The sequence below is a fragment of the Pongo abelii genome, chromosome 21, assembly GCF_028885655.2.
Source record: "Pongo abelii isolate AG06213 chromosome 21, NHGRI_mPonAbe1-v2.0_pri, whole genome shotgun sequence".
NCBI classification, from domain to species: Eukaryota; Metazoa; Chordata; class Mammalia; order Primates; family Hominidae; genus Pongo; species Pongo abelii.
In genome coordinates this window covers 944331-956541 of record NC_072006.2, presented here as the reverse complement: position 1 = coordinate 956541, position 12211 = coordinate 944331, and positions in this window count along the sequence as shown.

Sequence of the window (12211 nt, the reverse complement as noted above, 5' to 3'; positions counted from 1 at the left end):
CATGAAATTTCAATTACCCTGACTGTAAATAAGTGGGGTGATACTCCCTGCTAAGCATAGTAATTATTTTTTGTATCACAAGCCTTCAGGTGTTTCCTTCCTTCTTTGCATGGATCTAGGCCTTTCCTAGCCCCTGCAGTTTTGCACTACTGCTTAGAGAAGACTAGTCGCATTCTTCAGCAGAATACCTCATCCATCTAAATTACACTTCAGTCAGTGGCTAAGATCTGTTAAGCCTTGTCAATAAAAAAAATATATGTTTCTGATGACCATGAAGGGAATGTGCATTTGGGTATCTTTACTGATTTGCAGAGCCTTAGCAGAGGAGTAAACAATGTTTAACTTCAGCTTTGCTACTGACACTTACTATGGAGTTGCATGAGCCAGAATTAACTCTGCCAGTGGTGCTTACTCACCTGTCCCAGTCTTCTGCATCACTTCCTGATGAGACCTCCATCATCATTTCTTCTTTACAAGCAAAAAAAGTCATTTCACCCAGCTTGAAATCCATATGAAAGCTAGCATTTGTGATCCTAGGGAGCAGATATACAAAGAAAGCAACTGATGTTTGACTCAGATTAGAGGGCTGATTCAACTATTACAAATTGCTGTGCTTTTAGCTAGGGAAAATTAGCAGGCAGTAAAGCCATGCCCAGCTGGAACCTAAGCTTCTCAAATGTTACTCCTTGCACAACATAAGTCTGCCATGTTTATTGCCCATTACTCATGCTGTCTTGAAATACTACATCATAGTCTAGTGAGAAAAGCCCTGGGGCCAAACAGCCAAGTTCTAATCTCCACTTCTGTCTTACTTTCCACCTTCTCTGTAGCATAGTTTCTTCTTCTTTAACATCTCTGTCCCACCTATTTCTTTCTGGAGAGGAACTAAGATGAGAAGATAGTAAAAAAGACCAAGTCACATAATTTTATTTCCAGAATCTATTAGGAAAACCAAATCCAATCCCTTTCACCATATCAAGTCTGAATTTACCTGGTCCTCCTAGAACTCTCAGTCATAAGAGACAGATAGTCTTATAGCTAGCAGTCTCTATTTATCATTGTTTTATCACCAACTAAGGTTATTTTCCTTAAAGCTCCTTCCATAATTATCTGTAAGCTTAGGCCCCTCCATTTCACCCGGTCAATCAAGGCCTTTGCTTTTCCTAGGCATGCCCAAAGAAGCATCTTTTAAATTCTTTAAGCTGGAGGAAGGTACAGTCGGCCTTAAGATGACCCAGGCACAGCAAGTATCATCATGTGCATCTCCAAGTAAGTGCCTTAAGGCTCTTCATCATGGGTCAATGCTTTTTTGTAATGGGGCCTGGCAAAGCCTAGAATGGATCCAGCCACCTACAACTCTATATTTCCTTCCAAGTTCCATTAAAAAGTAAAACAAGTCCTTTCTTACAGACAGCACCTAAACATTACAAAGCTCTTACCCCACACTTCTTTTACAAAGACTCTACAAAGGGAGTAGGAGACACCACACACAGCACTAGTGCTTCCTTTGCATCTCTGTCCAGGTAGTGAGGGCATCCTTTTGCTGGCTAAAACCCCGTTAGATGAGCTTAGCAGGGAATAGGAAGTCAAGCTCTGGATTTTTACAGCATAGTTAGGTTGAAGTGTAGAAATGTGAAACATAGGACATAATATAAAAACTTGTCCATCTCCCTCCCCACTATATTTTCTGTTTTTGAAACTGAAGTTGTTTTAGGAGGCTTATTACAACGAGGAATATAAGAATTTGATCTTCATAGGTACAGACACACAGTCTTGTCACCTATAGTAACAAATCCTCAACATACATATAGCAAATTCCAACTGTTAAATGTGTTGACAGTGGAAGTGCAGGTCCGTATGACTATATTCCTCCCTCCTTCCCTCTAGCTTATTCCATTAAAAGATCCCACCTGACACACCATTACAAATTTTATAGACTGTTCTACAAGGCTAAGTGAGAACAGATGTATCTAGCCTTGTTACTCAAAGTGTGGTCCTTGGACCAGCAGCATTGACATAATCTGGGAGTTGGCCAGAAATGCAGACTCCTAGGCCTGCATTTTAACTTCTAAATGTATTAAGAATCTGAATTTTTATTTTGCATTTTAAATTTAATCAAAAATCTGCATTTTAACAAGATTCCCTAAATGACTCATAAGTACATTAAAGTTTGAGAAACACTGTTTATAGCAATGGCTCTCAAACTCTGCTGCCTGTTAGAATTATCTGAAAAACTCTTTAAAATCTCAATGACTAAATACCCTCAGCCAAAATCAGTGAGTTAGAGTCCCTGGGGGTGGAATCTAGAAATCAGTGGTTCTTAAAACCCTCCAGGTGATTCTAATATGCATCCAAATGTCAGAACCAACATGTAAGGTACAAAGACGACAACCCATAGATTTATACCTTTAGGTGGTGGAGATGGGCAGAACAGAACTGAAGGGAGAAATCTGAGAAATGAGACTTTTGAGGCACACTTCCTATGAAATAGGTAGGCCCCAGACTCCCATGTGAGAAGAATGCACAGTATGAACCCATGATACACTCTCATGGCTAAGGCCACCTTGGGGAGTGTAACTATCGCACAGCCACATGACACCCAGATTGCTATGTCAGAAGTCCTCAGTAAATATGCAATTTCACTGAATGACATCTTAATAGTACAAAAATGGAGGCAATCTTCCCTCAATCATTTATCAAATTGGAATATTTTCTGAAAGGTGAAGAGCTGGGAGATTTACCTACATTTTCTTTTATCCTTTCAATAACCCATCAAGGTGGTTTTTATTATTCCCATTTAAGGAAACATATTATCAGGAAGCTAAAGCTTATGGGTATAAGGAAACTAAAGCTCTGATACTGTGTGAGTTTTCTCAAGTTAAACAGCTAGTAGCAAATAAATTGAAGGACTAAAATAAAACTCAGTTCTCCACAACTCTTGACATTGCAAAACTGAGTGCATGGTGAGAAAGAGAAAAAGCCCCTGCCAGCCAGCCTTGGTGATGAGGAACTGGCCTTGTGTTCCTAGCTATGTCATTTTTCTGTCCTGTCACACATACAAAATTTCCCAGAATACCAAGATCGGATAAATCCACTCTGTGACCATGATGGATCAAGAAAAAAACAAGACCGCTCCATAAACACATGTGAGCACAGATTAAAGCATAAATACTGTCCAAGCCAGCATAATGACTAAATACTCCTATATCCTGACTAATAAGAATGTCTGCTGATTCTTCACCAATTAACAGTGTTAGCCTCATATTATTTCTTTTGCCTTCTAAATAGGATCATGAAGATACCCAATCATAGAATTATCTCTGTACCAAATCATAAAATTGCTTCCCAACAGCCTCTACTTAAAAGCAAAGCTCTCCTTCCTTAAACCCTTCCTAAGATCACCCAGCACAAGCTAAAATCCCGTAAGTCCTTTCTAGCACCCACTTAGCGAGACACTGAAAGGTTTCCCGTGCCGTTGTCTTCCCTGTTGAGTTTATTTTAAGCTGATAACAACTTAAGTTCAATCACATCCAACTCTACACTTTTTATTATGCCCTCTTTACACTTCGTTATTGATGGCACAATTTACATCTACTTGTATTGTGTATCTCTTAACATTACTATATTTAATACTTTTAACTTTTAATTAGTATGCTAGAATTAAGTGATTTGCCCACCGTTACACTAATAGAATATTCTACATTTGTCTATATATTTACCATTAGCAACGAGTTTTATACTTTCTCATGCTTCATGTTCCTGTTTACATTTCAAGTTGAAGAACTCCCTTTAGCATTTCTTGATTAGAAAGTCAATGGATGCTTGTTGAGTTGAATAAGTTCTCATTCCACTTTAGCCTGACGTTTTCATCAAATTAAAGAACTGAACCCTCTCTAGTGATAGTAATTATGTTCTCCATGCAATATAATACAGATACAGGTTACTACATCTTGAAAACTCAGATGTAGAGTTTTCTAGTAAGTAGAAAAGGGAATTTACAAACAAAATGTTGACTTTCATATTTTTAAATGACCAACAGAAACTACAACTTACAGAATTGATAACATTCTCTCTAGAAAGAATGCCAAAAGACAGAATAAATATCAAATGATACATACCATACTGTGTTTGCTTTAGGAAGGGCGAGATGGAATGGTTGTTGGCTGAGGAATTTATAGGGTGACTAACAAGCATTGAGGAGGCTGTATACCACAATAATTAAGCACTGAGGTTCTGTAATCAGGAAGAACCGTTCAAATTCTGCTTTCACCAATTAATAGCTGGGTGTCTTGGGCATTACTTAACTTCTTTGATACGGCACTTGCCTAACACCTGACAAGCTCTCAACAAATGTCTAGAAAATTGTTCTCAACCAAAAATAGTTGCCCATTTCCCTGTCTTCCTGAAATGTTTACCATTAGTCTCTCCTTTAGGTGGGAAAATAGAAGCCTGCTATGGGAATTAAAACATTATTTAACAAGTTTAACAAATTTTGCCATTCATTTTCAGAATGTAATACTGTAGGGTAAAGATGTACCATTAGAATATTGGATATCCAAGGAGAAGAGGAGGATATAAAAATTGGAAAGAAGAGGCATGGAAAATAAACATTCATTTCTCAGTTTTTCCTAGGGCCATCCAGTTCTCACATAAGCCCCACCAAACACCAAATAAAAACTTGGTTCAAGACAGCTGAAAGAGAAACAGAAGGAACACGTGTGTTTCTACATTTATAAACAAAAGCATGATGTAGCTCAAGCTTTGGGAGTCACTTGTACTTCTTTAATATTTTAATATCTTCCTTAGCCTAAGTTTCTTTTTTTCTATTTCAAAGAAATGTAGAATGAAAACAAAATTTAGTGAGCTTCCAAAACATTGTGCTAAGTGAAAAGAGCCAGTTGCAAGGAACCACATATTTTATCATTCCATTTATTTTAAATGTTTAGAATCGGCACATCCCTAGGGTCAGGAAATAGATTCGAAGTTGCCTAGGGCTGGGGTTAAGGGATAGAGGAATTGGAGGAAGTGAAGAGTAGTGTGTAAAACCTCAGAAGTGCAGGGGTTCTGTAAAATAATTCAGTTAGTTTTATTTGCATATATTATTTATAGAGAAAGAAAACATTAACAGGAAATGACTCAAGCATGTCATGCAAAGTTGTCTATCATTTTTCTTTTACATTCCCCTTCCCTGTGTAGAGAGCTATATGTAAATATGGAAGTAAGCAATGGGCAAATCATTCAATTAATATCGGTCCTTGCAGGCATAATGCTTTCAGTGTGGAATTGTAGACAGCTGTTAAGCAAATAAATATTCAAATCAAAAAAAGTAAGTACAATATTGTGTTGAATGATCATGACAAAGATCAATTATTGGGCACTTGGCCAACTCGGCCTCCTAGTACTGCATTCCCCCTGCTATTTATGCCTCTGTGGCTGCTCTGGGCATGTCTTGTCATCAAGATACTAAGTGCTTTGAGATAGAAGCTGTGCCTTATTCATCCCTGGGCCCAGTGCTCAGAACAGTAGCATGCACAAAATAGATTCTTAATACATGTAATTGACTGCATAACCCAAATATAAAAATCCTGTTATTACTGGAAATACAGACTTTGGCTGAAAATATTGAGAGAGGCAGCCCTAATCAATTGCATGCCTCAACAAATTGACTAAATATAGTCGTTCCTCACTACCTGTAGGGGCATTGATTCTAGACCCACTGCAGATAACAAAACCTGCATATGCTCAAATCCCTTATATAAAATGCAACAGTATTTGCATATAACCTACACACATCCTCCCTACTTTAAATAATTTCTAGATACTTACAATACATAATACAATGCAAATCCTATATAAATAATTGTCATACTATATTGTTTAGGGAATAATAACCAAAAAAAATTCTGTACATGTTCAGTACAAATACTTTTTATTTTCCAAATATTTTCGGTCAGTGGTTCCTTGAATTCATGGATGCCAGAAGCCATGAATATAGACAGCCAACTGGATATCCAAACAGAGAATATGCACCTCCTTATTAACAGGCCACTTTCTAAATATTTGGCTAGCTATTACTATTATAAGTGTCTATGACTTCCATGGTATTCTTTTTCCTCTCTCTCCATGTGAGACATAAATTGTAGCTTCTGCATTTAGAGTCTGATTTTTTTCTTTTTTCCTGAAGAGGCAAACTCAATCAATGTTTCTCAAATTTTAACGTGCACATGAATCCTCTGGGAAGCTTGTTAGACAGCAGGGTCTGATTCAGTGGATCTGCATAGGCCTGAGAGTCTGTGTCACTAATGAGTTCCCAGCTGATACTGATACAGCTGGTCAGAGACCACTCTTTAAACAGCAAGGCAATAAATCTCAGCACAGGATCTCTGGTGGTGCTTCCATTACAGGGGAACCCTTTCATTTATTATAGTGCCAAAGTAGCCTCAAGTCCTTCAAATAGAAGTGTAAAATCAAGCTTTAAAGTGGAGACTTTTTTTTTACACAGTGATTTTATTTTATTATTTCAAGATAGAGTCTTACTCTGTTGCACAGGCTGGAATACAGTGGCATGATATTGGCTTCCTGCAGCCTCAACGTCCTGTGCTCAAGGCGATCCTCCCCCCAGCTTCCTGAGTAGCTAGGACTGCAGGTGCATGCCACCACACCCAGCTAAATTGTTCATTTTTTGTAGAGATGAGGTCTCACTATGTTGCCCAGGCTGGTCTTGAACTCTTGGGCTCAAGGCAACCTTCTGCCTCGGCCTCTCAAAGTACTGGGACTACAGGTGTGAACCACCATGCCTAGCCTATACAATGATTTTAAAACATTCAAACTGGGGAAATTTTATAGGAAAATCCAGGTTTTTAGCTTGTCCTAAAAAGTCAGCAACACTGCTCCACCCTCCCTCCTTCCTACAAGATACCAAGACACAATGTTTTGTTGTCCATGGTCTCCAGACCACTGGCCTCTATAGATACTGAGGGCTTTGTCCCCTCTCTAAACATTAAGGAAATAAGAAACTAGTTCAGAACTCTTCTGACTTCTCTAACAAGGCTAACAAAAGGAGGCACAATGATGGGGAGCATTTATATTCCAGGTGTTGGTCATTGTAAGATAAAATGTTGGGTGACCTTACAGAAACTTGACTTTAAAGTTTAAATCTGAGTTCTTGAAAAAACTCTTTGCTATGTTTTCAAAAAGAAAATATTTTGAAATTCAAACAGAAAAGTAAAAGAAACCGAGACTCATCTGAGAAACATTGAGCAATTTCTAGAAAAATCAAAATGTATTTGAATTCCTTGAGTTCATAGTGTCCCGGTTGGGAATCTAGGACCTCACAGCCTCTGGGCTTTGCCCAGCCTTGTTGACTTACCCATGGTTTCATTTTGATAAAAATAAATTCCAGTGTGGTTGAAATCATGGTAAACAAATTCCTCCTCATATCGCTTCCTGTTTTCCCTTCACTTAGGACCTTGTTCTTTGTTTATGGAAGGTTATGAAATTTTCTGACTCAATGCATTCTATTGGTGGAGCTTCACAGAGAGACATTCTTATCACTTCTGCTCAGCAGAACTTGGGATGACATCAAAAATGTCTTCTACCACTTACTCAAAAATCCTCAAACCAAAAAGCACATAGTAAGTCTTTACTTGTGAACATTAAACAACATACCCAACATATGTTATTGTATGCTTTCCCTGTGAGAGCCAGAATTAAAAAGCATACTGACTGAATGTGTAATGTGGGGGAAAAAACTATGACAGTATGAATCAAACTCCTGGTGACTTCCAGGCAGTAAGTACTATATGAGTATAAATACTTGGACATTTATTCATTTATTGAGGGTTGTCTGAGGCTAGATTTCCCAGAAGCAAAGGGATGTGAGAAAGGATCCAAGTGCAAGTTGATTCACTGGGAGGCAATCCTAACAAGCACTGGGCAGAATGGGGAAATGAGGTAGCAAAAAAAAGGAAGTGAATAAATATTATGTTCTTAGGCAAGTTACCTCTGTGAGCACCTGGAGCTTAATCTAACTGGAAAACCCCTGGAGACAGTGCATAATACATTCCTCAGAGTTACTCTACCCAAGGGGCAAGGAAACCAGGGTTATTTATACACAACCCCCCATGCTTGAGAGTTGCTTCTCCGGCATTAACTCTTTGGCATTTCTGACTTGCCCTGTTCTTGAGGCTAGTGGGTACCTTCAGTCAAAAAAGCCCCAAGGAGAGTGGCAGGTGTCAGCAAAGTCACCTCCAGCATGTAGAGGTGAGTGCTGAGAGGATGTGAGCAGAGCTCTAAATGCACCTGCTACAAGGGCCATCTGGTGACATACTCTTACCTAGGCACTGGGATGAGCAATGAACACACAGCAACAGACAAGAAAAACAAGGCCACTGCCTTCAGTAAAGGACATCAGAGAAGATTTCTCTAAAATGCTGACATTTTAGCTGACTTTGATAAGCATGAATCAACTATGCAAAGATGTAGGGGAAGAACATTCCAGGCAGAGGGAACAGCAAGTCTACACGGCCCTGAGATACGAGCGAGGGACATATTAAAGGAGCAGAAAGCAAAGGCAAGTCCGTGTTGCTAGAGTGTAGTGGATGGGAGAGTGGCAGTTGTTGGGAGGGAGGTCATGGATCTAACCCTGGGTACAATGTGAAGCCAGTGGAGGCTCTACGCAAAGCGAGCAATAATCTGATTGACAAGGACACACACTATGTGGCTGCCAATGCCATCCCCACATGTCCAGGTGAAGGAGACTGTCCATTATGGCTTTGATAGTTCATTCTAGTTCATTGTTGACTGTTGCTTGAATGGCACAGATTATCTGCTTACAAAAGTAGAGCCTGAGACCTACATCCCCAAAGGGGAGTGAGGAGTTTGGGAGACCGAGAAAGAGAAGGAGGACTTGCCAATATAAGGGGTATTATTGAGGTCACCCATGTGGGCAACTGAGACCTGTTTTTTACACTTATAATAAGTGCTTAGTAAACATGTTTAATGACTGAATGGGCCAATAGAATTAGCAATGGAGATAGAGGGTCTTTGAGCTTCCTGATTAGTCACTTGTTTGAGTTCAGGATGAGAAGCAAAGCCAAAAAAAAGAACCAAATAGAATGAATATTAGAGTTTATATGGAAAGGGAAACCTGAATGTGAGCAGCTTTTGGTGGGTAAGGATTCTGTCTTCTGAGACATGTTAGCAGGTTCCAACTTTCAGGGATTTATGTCACTGAATGTCAAGGTGATGAAAAGTAACAGCTACCACAGCTGTTGTTTGTTAAGCCTCCTGCTGAAAGAAACATCTCCACATAGATGTTTTTCAGACATGCTAAACTTAACGTATTCAAAACCAAACCCCTAATTTCCACCAGACACTTCAAATATTCTTCCCTCAATCTTTCCTTTCTCAGCTAATGGAATTCTCCTGGACTCTCCTTTCTCATACCCATCAGTAAATCCTGTCATCGCCTGCTTCAAACTATAGCTGAAGTCAAACCATTTCTCCCCATCGAGGCTCTCAGCTCTCCATTCCAAGACACCATCATTGCAAGTCTCAATTTTTGCAACAGCTTTCTCCTATTCCCATCAGGATAATTATATCTCACCAATATCAATTTCCTGGAAGTCTTCTCTGGCCTTTACCTTTATGACAGGCTGAAAGGTCATGATTCTGCATAGCTGTTCTTCAATGGAGGCACAAACTGTATTTGCAGCATCACTCGGGGCCTTCTTCAATTTATTCTCAACTTTGTTCCTGGCCTCTTGGCTTCCACTCAGCTCTGAATTTCACCTCCTAATTCTAGATTTGCTCATGCCCCCTGGATATGTTGAGTAAGCCCGGTTTCCCTAGATAGATCTTTGCTATTTTGGAGTACAAAATTTATTCCACACTGATCTTCCTGGGCCATTATTCCTTAAGTCCCCTAAGTTAGGCTAGCATCTTTGCTCCTGTTCCCTGCATACGAATCAGATACCACCCCAAATAACAAACATCCAAGCACAGTATAATTTCCAAGGGAAAAACCACATGCTCTGGAATGAGGATCAAGTTAAGGGTTTTCTTGAGACAAACAAGGACTAAAGGACTTGGTGGCTGTGCCCTTCTTCACTTTAAATAGGCATCCTTGTATGTCAGCTCCTGAATGTTTGGGCATTTAATTCCCTAGAAGATTTTCTAGCTGTCAGAAATTACTAGAATTACCAGTCTTTTTGAAGGAGGTCTGTAAAAAAGACTGTCACCACCAAAACTGGGAAATTAAACATCAGCAATCAGACAATCTTAAATCTGTTAAATATGCATCATTCATATTCTAAGGAACCTACCATTATAACATTGCATCATTCTCAGTTGGAAGCACCAATTTAGGTAATTTATCCTGAGATGAGATGTGGTACTCTAAAAACTAGCAATATGCTACGCATTTCTACTTTTTAATTTTTGCATACATGTAACCCGAAATTAAGAAAAAGAGAACTAGGTGTTTTGTTTGCATAACTAAGAGTACCCCTAGTCCAGTACGTCATGGAGAGTTGTATTCCAAATTCTTTGATGGCCAGAGTTCCTTATAATAATAAAGGAAATCATAAGTCTTTCCATGTTCAAAGTTATGTTTCCAATTTTTTTGTACTCAAAATGGATATAAATAAGTATAAAATTCCTGAATTAAACTTATTTTCTTTGAAAACTTTGTAGGCTTTATTGTCCTGAATTATGTTGTATTTTTTGTGATTTACCTATTTTATTCATTAGTTTGAAAGGTTTATTTATATTGCTCTAAGTAGCTAGAATTTATTCATTTTTATGTTCTATAGTATTCCAATATTGATTTATCCATTCTACTATTAATAGACAAGTGGGATGTTTTTCTTTGGTAGCCAAAACAATACAAACAATGTTACTGCGAACATTCATATTATCTCTTGCAGTAAATGTGCAAAATCTCCCCTAGCATCTAGACCTAGCAAGAGAATGGCTAGGTCATAATGTGTGCCCATTTTGGACTACATTACATGATGTCAAACTGTTTTCCAAAGTGAGTATAAAAAACTCCCACTCCCACTAGCAGTGTAAGAGTTATCACTGCCCCACTCTTCACAGCCCTTCATATTATCTGAGAGTATGTATATATAAAACTGTTTTATATATATGTATATATATCAGCTTGAGTATATATACACTTATTCTAATTGATAGAGCGATAGAGGGAGAGAAAGAAAAAATAGGTAATCCATTGTGATATTCAATAGTATTTTCCTGAATGCTAATGAGGTGGATTTTTTTCTTTTCTGAAGTGCTTGTTCAAGTCTTATGCCCACTTTTCCATTAGTTTTTCTGGTTTTTAAGTTGATTTCTCAGTTTTTCATATATTCCAGATATATTCTTTATATTATTTATTTAACTTCTCTCACATACTGGTTAGTGTTTTGCTCTCTTTATTTTCTGGTTACTTTAATATAGGCATATGTATTCATTTTATGATTAATGTGGAGTAGATCACTGACCACCAAAATCTCTCTGTTATTCATGGGAGCAGAGCTACACTACAATTTCCCAGACCACCTTGCCATTAGGCAAGACCATGCGCCTAAGTTCTCTCCAGTGGGATGTGAACAGAAGTAATATGAGCCTTTCTCAAGTCTGGCCCTTAGAAAACTTCTATTATATTTGGGCTCTGTGATGCTTTTTATTTGTCTAGTGGCCTGAAACAGCCCCAGCCAGGTTAACCTTGGAAAGCTACATGATGAAGAAAGAAGCATGGCCTTCAGCTTATACCCATTAACAATTGACCCAAACACCATTCCTTCATTGTTACAAAGAAAGAAAGAAATATTTTTATCTGTAAGCCACCAAAATTTGGCTATTTGTTACTATACAATCTTACCCTAATTAATATAATTAGTGTCATTTTATCTTGTTTTTAAAACTCTTCCTTAGCCACTAGCAATAAAGATAGATATTTTCCATGTTATCATCTGAAAACATTACTGTGTGTCTTTCATATTGTGTATTTAATCCACCCACCTGGAGTTTATTTTTTGTGGATGGTGCAAATTGGAAGTAAATATTTCCAATAATTGGAAAAATTTTATTTCTTTTTCTCCATATGAATATCCAGTTTCCCTAGCACAATTTATTGAAAAGTTTGTTGATTCACCACTGATCCATAATCCACCTCTGCCACATTTTAAATATCCATACAAGTATGGGT